At 49.1% G+C, this 15,122-nt stretch overlaps 2 protein-coding genes across 3 annotated transcripts in view; one reads left to right on the top strand and one right to left on the bottom strand.

The window, feature by feature from the left end:
* LOC137532290 (NACHT, LRR and PYD domains-containing protein 12-like) overlaps positions 1-15,122 on the bottom strand; it is a 362,324-nt gene that overhangs the window by 337,965 nt on the left and 9,237 nt on the right. The window lies entirely within an intron of this gene.
* The window catches only part of LOC137532336 (gamma-crystallin-3-like), a 32,688-nt gene continuing 24,548 nt past the window's right edge, over positions 6,983-15,122 (top strand). Inside the window, exon 1 of the mRNA XM_068252751.1 lies at positions 6,983-7,105. The gene's annotated coding sequence lies outside the window, so the exon portion shown is untranslated. The remainder of the gene's footprint in view (positions 7,106-15,122) is intronic.

Below are 15,122 nucleotides of genomic sequence, written 5' to 3' on the forward strand. Positions count from 1 at the left end.
TTTTGTTGCTTCCTTACTGCAGGATAAAAAGTCACCGCCTGGTCAGCTCTGTGCACACCACCCGTGGTACTGCTGTAGTCCACCACGATCTCAGGTTGTTCAATTTCTTTTCCTCCCCTTGTTCTGGCGGTAACAGAGGTGTCTTGGACTGTGCTGAGGAGATACACATCTTTTATGTCACACCAGAGGAGAGCTAATATTTTCCCCTTTTGCCAAGCAACTATGTCCCCAGTCTTTCCTAATGGTGCCGTAGGCATTAGTCTTATGCTTGATCAGAAACTCAGACAGTTCAGGGAAGCTGTAGAAATTGTCTGTGGTGACACAATAGCTTTTGTCCAGTAAAGGCTCAACAAAGGACAGTACCGAGGATGTCACCACTCCATAGTCGCTGAACCTGGGGCTAAACTTGGTGCCTTTTCCTGTATACAAAATAGTGTTCCAAATGTATCTGCTTACCGACTCACAAACCACGTATGATTTTAAGCCAAAGGGGGTCCACTTGGATGCTATGTATAGGAGCCAACTCAGGCTCCCCTTATAGGCCATCAAACTCTCGTCCACGCTTATGTCCCTCTGTGGTACATAAGTGGTCCAGAAGTTGTCAACCACCATCTGATAGACTTCCAAGATTTTTTTTAGTTTTGACGCACGGTGGGTGGACTCCTCAAAGGTGTTGTTGTTGGAGAAATGTAAAAACTTCATAATCAAACTGAAACAGTATTTGGACCTCACCCGTCCGAAGAAAGGGGTTGCTATGATCTTATCGGTGGTCCAAAACCATTTCTGCAGGGGCTTCCCCACCACTCCCTGCAGAATAATTAGGTCCAAAAACAACCAAATGTCCTATTTAGTGACCGGCTCCCATGCCTTGCTCTTCGAAAAGTGCTCTTGTGGACAGGGCTGTGGAGTCGGTAGAAAAATCCACTGACTCAGACTCCTCAGGTTAGGATTCCACCGACTCCTCTAATTTGCATATTACAATCTTGTTGATTGAAAGTATGTAACATGAAATACATCTCTTAACCTGCTGGGCGGTCTGGACGAGCACAGCTCGTCCAGTACCGCCGGAGGCTGCCGCTCAGGCCCTGCTGGGCCGATTTGGCTGAAATAAAAAGCAGCACACGCAGCCGGCACTTTGCCAGCCGCGTGTGCTGCCTGATCGCCGCCGCTCTGCGGCGATTCGCCGCGAGCAGCGGCGAAAGAGGGCCCCCCTAGCCGCCTGAGCCCTGCGCAGCCGGAACAAAAAGTTCCGGCCAGCGCTAAGGGCTGGATCGGAGGCGGCTGACGTCACGACGTCGGCTGACGTCGATGACGTCACTCCGCTCGTCGCTATGGCGACGATATAAGCAAAACAAGGAAGGCCGCTCATTGCGGCCTTCCTTGTTTATTCTGGGCGCCGGAGGCGATCGGAAGATCGCCTCCGGAGCGCCCTCTAGTGGGCTTTCATGCAGCCAACTTTCAGTTGGCTGCATGAAATAGGTTTTTTTTTATTAAAAAAAAACCCTCCCGCAGCCTGCCTGGCGATCTTAATAGAACGCCAGGCAGGTTAACTGCCAACGCTTAGGAATTTTAAAAGACAACTGAAGTGAGAGGGATATGGAGGCTGCCATATTTACTCCTTTTTAAACAATACCAGTTACCTGGATATCCGGCAGATTGTCTACCTCTTAGGGCCCTTTCACACCAGAGGGATTTTTTAGCGTTTTAACGCCACGGCCGAAGTTGGCGTTTTGCTAGGTAAAAGAAAGTCCATAGACTTTCATTTTACCTTTCACATCTAACTCGGCATTTTGGAGCGTTGCGTTTCAACGCTCCCAGGAGCTTTTTCAGGGCTGTTTACAGCCGAAGTTGGCTGTTGGCGTTTCAATGATAGTCAATGGAAAACGCCAACTTCAGCGTTTTCAAAGCGTTTTACAGCTAACTTGTTTACTTATTTTTATAGAAGAAAAAAAAAAAGGACGTTTTCATATGAGCTGTAAAACTCTTTCAAAACGCTTTGAAAACGCTTTGAAAATGCTTTGAAAACGCTATGTATTGGCGTTAAGGTAAAAGGATGACTTTCAGCCTTTTCTACCGCAGCCTCTAGTGTGAAAGAGCCCTTAGGGCCCATTTCCACTATCGCGAATTCACATACGTTTCGCATAGCAATACAAGTGAATGGGACTGTTTCCACTTGTCAGGATTCCTTTGCGGTTTTCTGTGCAGAAAAAAATTGCATGGCAGAGCCATCAGAATTCGCATGCCGCATACCGCTATGCGAATCGCATACAATGTATTTAATAGGAAATTCGCATGCGGTTTGGGTATGTGAATTTTCATGCGAATTCGCATAGAAATAATGGAAAAACACACCAGCACTGCCATGGTTAAATTCGCATACATCGTCATCCATGCGAATTCGCATGAAAATTAAAATTTGCATAGACCCGTATGCGAAATTCGCATCCGCATGCGAATTTTTACCGTGGCGATTCGCACCGCACAAGTGGAAACGGGCCCTAATACTTTTAGTCATAGACTTAAACTAGTCCTTGGTAAGAGTACTTGTAGAAGGTACAGACAGGGACAAAGAACATCTATCAGGCCCTAGGTAATGTAACTATGGGTACATGTAAGAGTGATGTGCAGGTACTCTGTAGGAGAATGAGGCGATTCTTCCTCTATTACACATTCTTCATGCACAATCTGAACAAGGTTTATGGGTGACAGACAACACCTCTGTGTTCAATGTGCACAACATCCTCAGTGGCTTCCCTGCAGCTCTGTGGGGAGTGCATATGTAGAGTATAGTACTACTGTGTAACAAAGTAAACCTGAGACAGGTGAAATTGAAGTTTTATACATACCTGGTGCTTCCTCCAGCTCCCTTCAGGCTAATCAGTCCCTCACTGTCCTCCTCCGCCACCTGGATCTTCCGCTATGAGTCCAGGTACTTGAGCCAGTCTGACGTAGTGCGCATGCACGCATTCCGCCGCCGGGAGTGTACTACACCTGCGCAGCACTATTGAGCAGGTGCAGAAAACTCCTGGCTGTGGGAGCGGCACACGGCCGGACTGCACTGACTGGCTGCATTACTGGGACTCAGCAGAAGATCGAGGTGGTGGAAGAGGACAGCGAGGGACTGATTGGTCTGAAGGAAGCCCCAGGTATGTATAAAACTTTTCTTTTCATCCGTCTCAGGTACCCTTTAATTCGTAGTCATCAAACCAAATTTTAACAAAATATCAAATTATTTGATTTCATGAGCAAAGAGAGTGCATAAATTTGCATAAACCAGCATCAACGCAGAATAATTTCCATCTCATTGACCATCTCTTTTAGTGACACAGCTACACATCAGGCTTTATTCTTACAGCATAGATGTTATTTAGTATACATAAGAGATTCCTGTGTACACATCATATATACAGTCACAATCAGATATGTATAGCAGACTTTAAAAATACGAGGACTGCTTTATTGAAGTAACTATTTTTTGATTGGTTTAGATCATTTTTGTGGACAAAGAGCTATTACTGTATACTAGCCAACCCGCGTCGTAGCATACGCCGCATCTATCTATCTAATAGAGTACGTGCCTCAACCTTGAAGCAAGAAGAAGAAGTAGGCTTTCCATGAGAAAATGTATGCGTGCTCAAACACCAAGTTTAACCCTAGCAAGTCTGGCTTTGCAAATCCGGCCTAATTGGCTATTCATGAGGCAATGCTCATGCAAATATGCATTTGCTTTTGCATGCCAAACTATGCAGGGTCCAAAAACCAATACCGCAAAGCGATCGCCCTGCGGGAATTAGTTCATGCTACATTAGCACTATCCAGGAGCGCTACGGGGAGGCTTCCCAATGCCCCCATACAACCGGGGGGGACCGCGGGGTCCCAGACTCTCTCACTGCCTGGGAACCACAGCGGCACCCCGGAGGGGGAGGCTGGGTGGCGCAATCGCCCCCCCAAGTGTGGTCAGCGCCGGGGAGAGCCATCCGCACCCACCTCCCAATATTAAAAACAGGCACTTACCTTAACGTCCATTGCGTTCTGCAACATGCACATTAACTGCTCACATTATGCTGGCTCACATACAACACTCCGGGGTGGGGGGAGGACAGGCGCAGACAACTCACTCCAGGGCTCACACCACCAGAGCAAGCCATCCACCACCTGCCTCCAAAGGATACAACTGCAAAAAATGCTTTTCATGACAAAAATTATGCGTGCTCAAACACCAAGTTTAACCCTAGCAAGTCTGGCTTTCCAAATCTGGCCTAATTGGCTATTCATGAGGCAATGCTCATGCAAATATGCATTTGCTTTCGCATGACAAACTATGCAGGGTCAAAAAACCAATACCGCAAAGTGCTCTCTTGCTGCCTGGGAACCACAGCGGCACCCCGGAGTGGGAGGCTGGGTGGCGCAACAGCCCCCCCCCCAAGCGTGCCCAGCGCTGGGGTGAGCCGTCCGCACCCACCCCCTAATATTAAAAACAGCCACTTAACGTCCATTGGGTTCTGCTACATGCACATTAATTTTCTCATGGAAAGCATTTTGTGCAGTTTGCATCCTCTGGAGGCAGGTGGTGGATGGCTTGCTCCGGTGGTGTGAACCCTGGAGTGAGTTGTCTGCGCCTGTCCTCCCCCCCCCCTTCCTCTGGAGTGCTGTATGTGAGCCAGCCCTGAGCTCTAAAGCTCGGGGTGACCCATGCTTCACTCCTTTCTCATGTGGTGCCCCCAAGTTAATGCGCATGTAGCAGAACGCAATGGACGTTAAGGTAAGTGCCTGTTTTTAATATTGGGAGGTGGGTGCGGACGGCTCTCCCCGGCGCTGGCCACACTTGGGGGGTCGTCTGCGCCACCCAGCCTCCCCCTCTGGGGTGCCGCTGTGGTTTCCAGGCAGTGAGAGAGCCTGGGACCATGCGGTCCCCCCGTTTGTATAAAAAGGGGGCATTGGGAATCCTCCCCGTGGCGCTCCTGGATAGTGCTAATGTAGCATGTAGCAGGGTGACCGCTTTGCGGTATTGGTTTGTGCATGCATTTGCATGAGCATTGCCTCATGAATAGCCAATTAGGCCAGATTTGCAAAGTCAGACTTGCTAGGGTAAGGCCTCTTTTCCATGGACTGTTGATAGGCAGTGAAATGCCTCTCAAACTCTCACAACTGCTCACTGCTGCCTGGTAACTGTTTGCTGCTGCCTGGTAACTGCTTGCTGCTGCCTGGTAACTGCTCGCTGCTGCCTGGTAACTGCTTGCTGAGCACACAGCTCAACAGTCCGTGGAAAAGAGGCCTTAAACTTGGTGTTTGAGCACGCATAAATGTTCTCATGCAAAGTACTTCTTCTTCTGGCTTGAAGGTTGAGGCACGCCCTGGGGGCAGGGCACTACTTCTTCTTCTTGTTTGAAGGTTGAGGCACTTAGTCTATTATATATATAGATATAAATTATTTATGATGACTATTATCTGAGAAATAGAACATTTTATCATATTTTCTATTGTAATTACAGTTTAAATTCATTAGGAGTCGAAGTATTTTTTCCGGACCCCGACTCCAGGTACCCAAAAATTGCTCCGACTCCAAAGCCCTGCTTGTGGAGCAGCCAGTTGTTGGGTGGCATTGCGGTTTGTCTCCTCCACTATGATGAAGTCACAGTCGCTACCTGTGTCAGATGACAGACCTCCAGGTGCGTCATTGTCACTTGAGTCCACCAGTGACTGCAGATCGCTGTCCTCCATCTCCACCAGCGCTTCCGCAGTGAGACGCCTTATGGAGGCTGATGCCATAGTAAATGACAGGCAGGCAGGCAGAGGTCGGTGCAAACGGCAGGCAGAGAGTTGTCAAATCCAGGCAGAGGTCGGTACAGGCAGCAGGCAAAGAGCAGTCAAAATCCAGGCAAAAATCGGCAACAGTAAGGCCTCTTTCACAGTGCGACGTTAAAGTCGCACGTTAAACCAACACGTAATGCAGAATAACTTACAGCAATGAAAAGTCAATGGCCTGTTCACAGTAGGGTTGTCGCGGTTTACCGGTATGACGGTTTACCGTGGTTTAAATGTCCATGGTAATCATACCATGAAGATTCTTGAAATACCGGTTTCTGATGTTTTCACCACCTTCCGCATAATCCCCGCCACCGCGCCGCTATTGCCCAGCTCTCTGTCTCCCTCCTTTAGAAAAGCAAGCTCCCAAAGCTTGCTGATTGGTGCCGGATGGTGACGCGCAGGATAGGAAGTGATGCCGCGGCTGGAGCGCATATGTAGAGTGCTCCTGGCCGCGGCTGGAACGCACATGCAGAAAGCTCCCGGCCAGAGGCGCTTCTGAACAGCACATAGGGCTCTATTCATAAAAAACTTGTGGCGAAAATACTCGTGGAGGTAAAATACCGCAGCGGTATTTTGCACTTCTGGGTGGTCATTCATAAAAATCTTGCCAGCTGCGATGCAAGAGCGGAGTTCTCCCGCTGAAGGCTGGCGGTAAGCTGTCGGAAGGCATGCGGAAACACTTCAGCCGGCAGAGTCCCTCCGTGCACTGCTCTCTCTGGGAGGTCTGTCCCATTCACTTGTATGTAATCCGCAAAATCAGAGGAAGCGGTATTTCCCGTCCACATACCGCTTCCTCTAATCTTCATGAATGGCCATTTTGTTACTTTTTTCTAGATAAATCTAGAAAAACACTGGAGAAGGCGGAAATTTCTCGCTCTGCTGGGGGATTGTAGATTTTCATGCGGAAACAGCTTTTATGAATGCCCACTTTGCTAAATGGACGAGAAAACCCGCTGTTTTGAGCGGAAAACTTGCGGTAACAGTTTATGAATAGAGCCCATAGTCTCTAGGGGACATCGCCAGCAGGGAGATCCGTGCCAATCACGTTAGCAGCCAGCTAAAGCATGAGGACAGAGCTCACATTACAGCCCTGCAGAGCTTCCTGGTGTAAGGATGAGCGCCGCCCCCTCTCATTCCCGCCCCGCTTGTTTGAAAGTGCGTGCTAGACATCAGTATGAAAACCAGCAGCGGTGAGTTTATCAGCTGCAGAGACTAAGCTGACAGAGCTGCACAGGAGGTGGGGAGAGATGAGCCGTTTCTTGGTGACAGAAGCAGAGACGCTGAAGCAGGGTGGAAGGTCTGTACTATATTTACATATGCAAGCAAACCTGTCATTGGAAGTTCCTGCGTCTAGCTGCCGTTATTGTCCTGCTTTGCTTCTCTGCTTCTCATATGCTCCTCTCACCCTCCCCCTTCCTAGTGCTCTAACCCCTGCCCTGCTGCACTGGACCACCTGTGGTGAGACATCTCTCACACTCATCTCTGACTCACACATTTGTCAGCATCTGTCCCTCCTACATTCCTCTATCTGCCTTAGGGCTGGTTCAGACGGACGCTTGCAGAGCGTTTACAGCCAGCGTTCAGGGCTTGGTGTTAAACGCTCCCATTCAAGTGAATGGGAGCGTTTGTATCAAGCTTTCAAGCGCGTTTACACAAACGCAGCGTTTGGGTCCCGATTTTCCCTGGCGTTCAAGGAGCCCCTGGAAGCTACATGTAGCTTCCAGGGGAGGTTAACCGCGACGGCTAATGTCCCCCTAGGGGAAGAAAAAACGCGACCGCATCCAAACGCACACGAACGCTGCTAAACGCGACGCCAACGAACGCAACGCCTCCAAACGTCCATCTGAACCAGCCCTTACTCTCCTCCCCCCTTCCACTTTCTTGCATCTCTCTCTCTCTCTCTCTCTCTCTGCTATCTCTTATGCTGGGTACACACATTGCGATTTCCCACTTGATCGGCGGGATCAATCTTGGCCGATTGATTATTTCCATGTTCAATTGGGTTTCGATCAATACAGCCGTTGATTTTGCATTCTTAACATGAGTAAATCGACTGATGTATCGATCGAGACCCGATCGAACATGTCGGAAATAATCGCTCGACCAGAAATTGCAAAGTGTGTACCCAGCATTACTGTCCCTACCTGTCTTCTCTCACAGACTGCTGTGTATTTCCCTTCCTTCTCTCTCACTTCCCTCTCTATGACCTGTATTAAAGGATACCCAAACTGAAATGTGACATAATGAGATAGACATGTGTATGTACAGTGCCTAGCACACAAATACCTATGCTGTGTTTCTTTTTTTCTTTCTCTGCCTGAGTTAAATATCAGGTATGTAAGTGTCTGACTCAATCCTGACTCAGACAGGAAGTGACTACAGTGTGACCCTCACTGATAAGAAATTCCCCTTTTTTACCACTTTCTTGCTCTCAGAAGCCATTTTCTGCTAGGAAAGTGTTTTATAGTTGGAATTTCTTATCAGTGAGGGTCACACTGTAGTCACTTCCTGTCTGAGTCAGGACTGAGTCAGCCACTTGCATACCTTATATTTAACTCTTTCAGGCAGAGAAAGAAAAAAAAGAACACAGCATAGTTATTTGTGTGCTAGGCACTGTACATACACATGTCTATCTCACATTTCAGTTCGGGTATCCTTTAAGATTATGATGTATTTATTTTACAATGCTTCAGTAAAGATTTTATAACGTTTAAATTCATGTCACTGATTGCCCTCATAGGAGCTCACAATCTAATCCTACCATAGTCATAGCCTAATGGCCTACCATATTATTTATATAGCACTGACATCTTCTGCAGCACATTACAGAGCACATAGTCATGTCACTGACTGTCCTCATAGGAGCTCACAATCTAATCCTACCATAGTCATAGCCTAATGGCCTACCATATTATTTATATAGCACTGACATCTTCTGCAGCACATTACAGAGCACATAGTCATGTCACTGACTGTCCTCATAGGAGCTCACAATCTAATCCTACCATAATCAAAGTCTAATGTGTTTGATCTCTCCCCATGTCACCTGTGACCTGACTGCCACCACGGCAGATAAGCTCATTTTTAAAGAGAACCTGTTGCATTTTACAGACACAGATTATGCAGGCTCAGGATAATTGAAATGAGAATTGTGTTAAGCCTCATCTACATGCGTAGATGAGGCTCCAATGTGTGTTATCAATCGAGCCGCTAATGCGGCTCGATTGATAAGATCCGACAGGTCAGATCTCGCTACCGCCGATTCCCTGCTCGCTCCCCGCGAGGGGACAATGGCAGGGAATCGAGCGGAAGATAAGCGGCGCCGGCGGGGACGAGCGGGTATCGAATCCGGCGAGCGGGGACGCAGAAGAGGCGATCCGGCGGCTAATCGAGCCACCAGATCGGGGCCTTATCTACGCGTGTAGATGAGCTTAATACCGTATACCGTGATATTTTTTTTGACGGTTATCATACCGTGGATTTTCATACCGTTGCAACCCTAGTTCACAGTGCAGACGTTGCGTTGGTGTCTAACGCTGCACGTTAAATGAAAGTGCTGCATGCAGTGCGTTATACATGTTATTAGCTGTGTTGGACTGCTTGCACATGCTCAGTAAGACTTGGCAACATATTCCTCATTGCCTGTATTTTCTACTGTATTTGCTGTATGCGTTGGTAACGCTGCGGTGCAACATTTGTCCACGTTGTGTTGTTAGTTTGCAGTGCGATTTTAACGTCGCACCAAACCGCAACGTCCTAATGTGAAAGTATCCTAAATCAATTAAAGTTCAGACAAAAATCAATGCAGGCAGAAGGCAGAGAGAATAGTTGGAGTCCAGGCAAAAATTTGTAACAGGTAGGCAGAAAACATGATTAGCAGATCAGCAACTCACAGATGACACAGATCACAGCACAGCTCAGCCAAGAAGCAAATGGCAACAATGCAGTGGATACAAATCCCCTTGTATCCAATACAATGCTTATCTTAGCCAATCAGATAATTTTTTTTTTCAATTTTCCTCCCTCCCCCATGGCCCCACGCCGCCCCCAAACGTAACGCCACTGCTCCACAAACCTGTTTGGCCACCGGGTCTCCAGGAAGATCTGGGAGGTAATGGGGATTCCAGTGGCCGGGGGGGGAGAAGTCTAGGTCCCGCTGATCACGCACGGGACCCAGAAGCACAGAGCATGCGGCGGTTTGAGCATGTATTCAACTACAAAGACAAGACCACCTGACATGGATCATTAATAGTAAAGAATGAGCAAAATACAATTCAAGGGTCAAGTAAATGCAAATGTCTTTATTAGTTGCCACCACAAAAATAAACCACACAGCCAAACTGGGCCAAAAAAAATCCTGTTTTACAATTATATATAGAGCCTGGTGTAAAACGTAGTTAGTATATGAGGATGTGTCACACCTGGGAGCCTCTGCGATAAAGTAGGTCACAGTGTCACAGTATAATAACTAACAACCTATGTAAACACACTGTGTCACAGAGAGAGTCCACAGGGGAGGCACATATGGGACAATCCTAGTACATATAATCAAAAAGGCACAAATCTGTTGCTAATAAAGTGCTATTACAGTAAATATATTATATACAGTGCCCAAAAGTTAATGATACAGCTAGTGTTGGGCGAACAGTGTTCGCCACTGTTCGGGTTCTGCAGAACATCACCCTGTTCGGGTGATGTTCGAGTTCGGCCGAACACCTGACGGTGCTCGGCCAAACCGTTCGGCCACACGGCCGAACTAAGAGCGCATGGCCGAACGTTCGGCTAGCGCTGTGATTGGCCGAACGGGTCACATGGTTCGGACCCGAACGCGCTCTGATTGGCCGAACGGTCACGTGGTTCGGGTAAATAAATACCCGAACCACGTCATATCTCCGCCATTTGTCTGTGGGTTTAGCTTTGGGTAGGCAGGCAGGGTAGTTCGCGCTCCAGCCACGCTAGCCAGGGTCCCCCCCCCCCAGTCATTGTGTGTCGCTGCTGGGAACAGTAGTACACCGCTCGCTCAGCCAGACTATATATAGCATTGTTTACTGCCACTGTGCACCTCGCTCAGCCACGCTATATATAGCATTGTGTTTTCTGACACTCTGTGTACACGGCTTAGCCTGACTATATAGCATTGTGTGTACTGCCACTGTGTGCACCTCGCTCAGCCACGCTATATATAGCATTGTGTTTTCTGACACTCTGTGTACACGGCTTAGCCTGACTATATAGCATTGTGTGTACTGCCACTGTGCACCTCGCTCAGCCACGCTATATATAGCATTGTGTTTTCTGACACTGTGTACACGGCTTAGCCTGACTATATAGCATTGTGTGTACTGCCACTGTGTGCACCTAGCTCAGCCACGCTATATAGAGCATTGTGTTTTCTGACACTCTGTGTACACGGCTTAGCCTGACTATATAGCATTGTGTGTACTGCCACTGTGCACCTCGCTCAGCCACGCTATATATAGCATTGTGTTTTCTGACACTCTGTGTACACGGCTTAGCCTGACTATATAGCATTGTGTGTACTGCCACTGTGCACCTCGCTCAGCCACGCTATATATAGCATTGTGTTTACTGACACTCTGTGTACACCGCTCAGCCAGATTATATACCATTGTTTACTGACACTCTGTGTACACCGCTCAGCCAGACTATATACCATTGTTTTCTGACACTCTGTGTACACCGCTCAGCCAGACTATATACCATTGTTTACTGACACTCTGTGTACACCGCTCAGCCAGACTATATACCATTGTTTACTGACACTCTGTGTACACCGCTCAGCCAGACTATATACCATTGTTTACTGAAACTCTGTGTACACCGCTCAGCCAGACTATATACCATTGTTTACTGACACTCTGTGTACACTGCTCAGCCAGACTATATACCATTGTTTACTGCCACTCTGATTCTGCTGGGAACAGTAGTACACCGCTCGCTCAGCCAGACTATATAGCATTGTGTTTACTGCCACTCTGTGTACACCGCTCAGCCACACTATATAGCATTGCGTACTCTGCCAGTCAGTGTGTATATTGCTGGGATCAGTAATACTCCACTCACCGTCAACCACTATATGAGCTCAACATGAGTTCCCCAGAGACCTCCGCTGTGAGCAGCACTCCCAACAACAGCAACAGCCAACGCCCCACGCAAGCTATAACATCCACCCCAGCAGCCAGTGGTCAGCAGCAGCCCTCCCCGGAGGAGAACGTTGTGTCCATCGGTCCGTCGCCAGAGCGATTAATGAGGGCTGCCATTGAGGAGATGATGGGGCCTGATGTGGAGGAGGAGGTCTGGCTCAGGCCAGCATCCCAAGTTAATGTTGAGGACGATGAGGGGTCTGTGTCTGGGGATGTTGGGGTGGCAGAGGTGGTGGGTGGGTCAGACTCAGGAGAAGAGTTGTATGATGAGGATGATGATCGGGACCATCTGTATGTGCCTCAGAGTCGGACCCCGGAAAACATGTTGTATCGTGTGTTTAGGTACTAAAATCTGCGTTCCCAGTAGTGTTGGGCGAACAGTGTTTGCCACTGTTCGGGTTCTGCAGAACATCACCCCGTTCGGGGTGACTATATAGCAGACTATATAGCATTGTGTTTAATGCCACTCTGTGTACACGGCTCAGCCACACTATATAGCATTGTGTTTACTGCCACTCTGTGTCTGCTGGGAACAGTAGTACACCGCTCACCCGCCACTGTATAGCATTGTGCTCTGTGTCGCTGCTGGCAATAGTGGTACACCGCTTACCCACCACTGTATAGCATTTCTGTACTGCCACTGTACTGCTGCCAGTCAGCGTGTACTTTAAGGATAAGTGAAATGAGGGAGAAATCCGGTGAAAGAGGGAGGGGCAAGGGAAGAGGTGTTTCCCCTGACGGTTCACGTACAGGCCACAGGGGAGCACCCAAGAAAACCCACTCAATACCGCCCATGTTGTCCAGGACAACCACTCTCACAGATCCAAAAGAACAGGACCAGATAATTACTTGGATGACCTCTCAAGCGTCCAGCAGTGGGTTAAGCAGCACCAGCACATCACGCACGAGGTCCGAGTCCTCAGCCAGTTACAAGGAGCCAGTGGGCACAAAGCTGACACAACCGGCAGCGACACCACGCACACAACTGCCAGATAACCAGATGACGTTGGAGTGAGCTGCGCAGAGGTTGTTAAGGGGAGCTCTACTCCACGGCGGCGGCCCCCCACAATGACATATGACGAGTTTGAGGAGATGGAAGAGGAGGGTATGGACAATGTGGACATAGACCCAGATTTTGTTTGTGAACGAGAACATCGCCGTCGTAGCAGCAGCACAGATGAGTCTGTTGAGGAACCCACTGCTGCACGAGTTCGCCTTGTGCCACAAGGTAGGCGGCGCGCAATTTCAGGCACCGCAAGCGTGGAAGTTCAAGTGAGAGGCAAAAGAGGCGCAAACAGAAATCGCCAGCAAGGCAGGTGCTCCAAAGTCTGGGCTTTCTTTGAAGACTGCACTGAGGATGTTACCATGGCGATTTGCAAGGTGTGCAAGACCCGCCTAAGCAGGTGGAAAAGTATTAACAAACTCCACCACCAGCATGAGCCGCCACATTCTATCCAAACATCCCACTCTGTGGGCAAACGCGGCAGGACAGGGTACCACCAGCAACAACGCCTCCCTTGGGTTCACCAGACTCACCACCAGACCCGCCTCAGCAGCAGCAGTAGCCCAGCCATTGCGTGGTTCACAACATTCACAAACATCAGACGACGCTGACACTGTCACTTTCCGGACTAGTGCTCTTGAGGTCTCCCAGTGTTCATCAAACACAACAACCAACAGCCCTTCGGTGTGCAGCCCTACGGTTGAGTTGTCTGTCTCGGAGATGTTTGAGCGCAAGAGGAAATTGCCAGCAAATGACCCCCGGGCCGTGGCAGTAACAGGCAGCCAGCATAGCCAAGCTTCTGGCCTGCGAAATGCTGCCATATCGAGTGGTGGAGACAAACAGCTTCAAGGGCATGATGTCAGTGGCCATCCCACGTTACGTGGTTCCCAGCCGCTACCACTTTGCGCGCTCTGCAGTGCCTGAGTTGCATGAGCACGTGGTCAGCTAAATAACCCGAAGCTTGAAGAATGCCGTTGCCTGCAAGGTTCACCTCACCACTGACACCTGGACGATTGCGTTCGGCCAGGGTCGATACATCTCCCTTACCGCGCACTGGGTGAACCTTGTGGAGCCTGGCAGCGATTCCTCACCTGCTACGGCGCGGGTGTTGCCCACGCCGCAAACAGCTGCACCGCCGTCCCTCCCACTGGATAACAACAGCAGCACCTACCTCTCTGACTCCTTCTCCTCCAACGCATCTCAAAGCTGTACCTCATCCGGAAACGCTAACCCAGCTCCAGCAGTAGTAGGATCGTGGAAGCAGTGCAGCACAGCTGTTGGCATGCGTCAGCAAGCGTTGCTGAAGCTGATCTGCCTTGAGGATAAGCAGCACACAGGGGAGGAAATTTGGAGGGGAATAAAGGAACAGACGGATTTGTGGCTGGCACCGCTGGACCTGAAACCGGGCATGAAGCTAGACACCTGGCACGAACTGGCAATGTACGCAATAGAGGTGCTGGCTTGCCCGGCAGCCAGCGTTATGTCAGAACGCTGTTTCAGTGCTGCCGGAGGCATCGTCACAGATCGGCGTATCCGCCTCTCCACAGAAAATGCAGACCGTCTTACTCAAATTAAAATGAATCAATCCTGGATTGGAAACGACTACGCAACACTCCAGGACCCCAACCAAGTAACATGACCAATGAACATCTGGGATGGTTTAGCGTTTCCGGTCCCTGTTTATTGAACCTCTCATCTTTATTACATTTATGACTGCATGGCGGCAAAAAGCATTGCTGCTATATCCGCACGCTTTTTGTCCTCATGCAAGGCCTGGGTTGTTGTGTTTTAAAAAGCATGGCCTTCTCCTCCTGCGCCTCCTCCTGTTCCATCACGTGTGCTGCTGCTGCTGCTGCTGGGTTAGCGTTGCCGGTCCCTGTTTATTGAACCTCTTATCTTTATTACATTTATGACTGCATGCATGGCGGTACAAAGCATGCTATCCGCACGCTTTTTGTCCTCATGCAAGGCCTGGGTTGTGGTGTTTTAAAAAGCATGGCCTTCTCCTCCTGCGCCTCCTCCTGTTCCATCACGTGTGCTGCTGCTGCTGCTGCTGCTGGGTTAGCGTTGCCGCCCTGTCCCTGTTTATTGAACCTCTTATCTTTATTACATTTATGACTGCATGCATGGCGGTACAAAGCATGCTA

This window comes from Hyperolius riggenbachi, chromosome 1 (genome assembly GCF_040937935.1).
Source record: "Hyperolius riggenbachi isolate aHypRig1 chromosome 1, aHypRig1.pri, whole genome shotgun sequence".
Lineage (NCBI taxonomy): Eukaryota > Metazoa > Chordata > Amphibia > Anura > Hyperoliidae > Hyperolius > Hyperolius riggenbachi.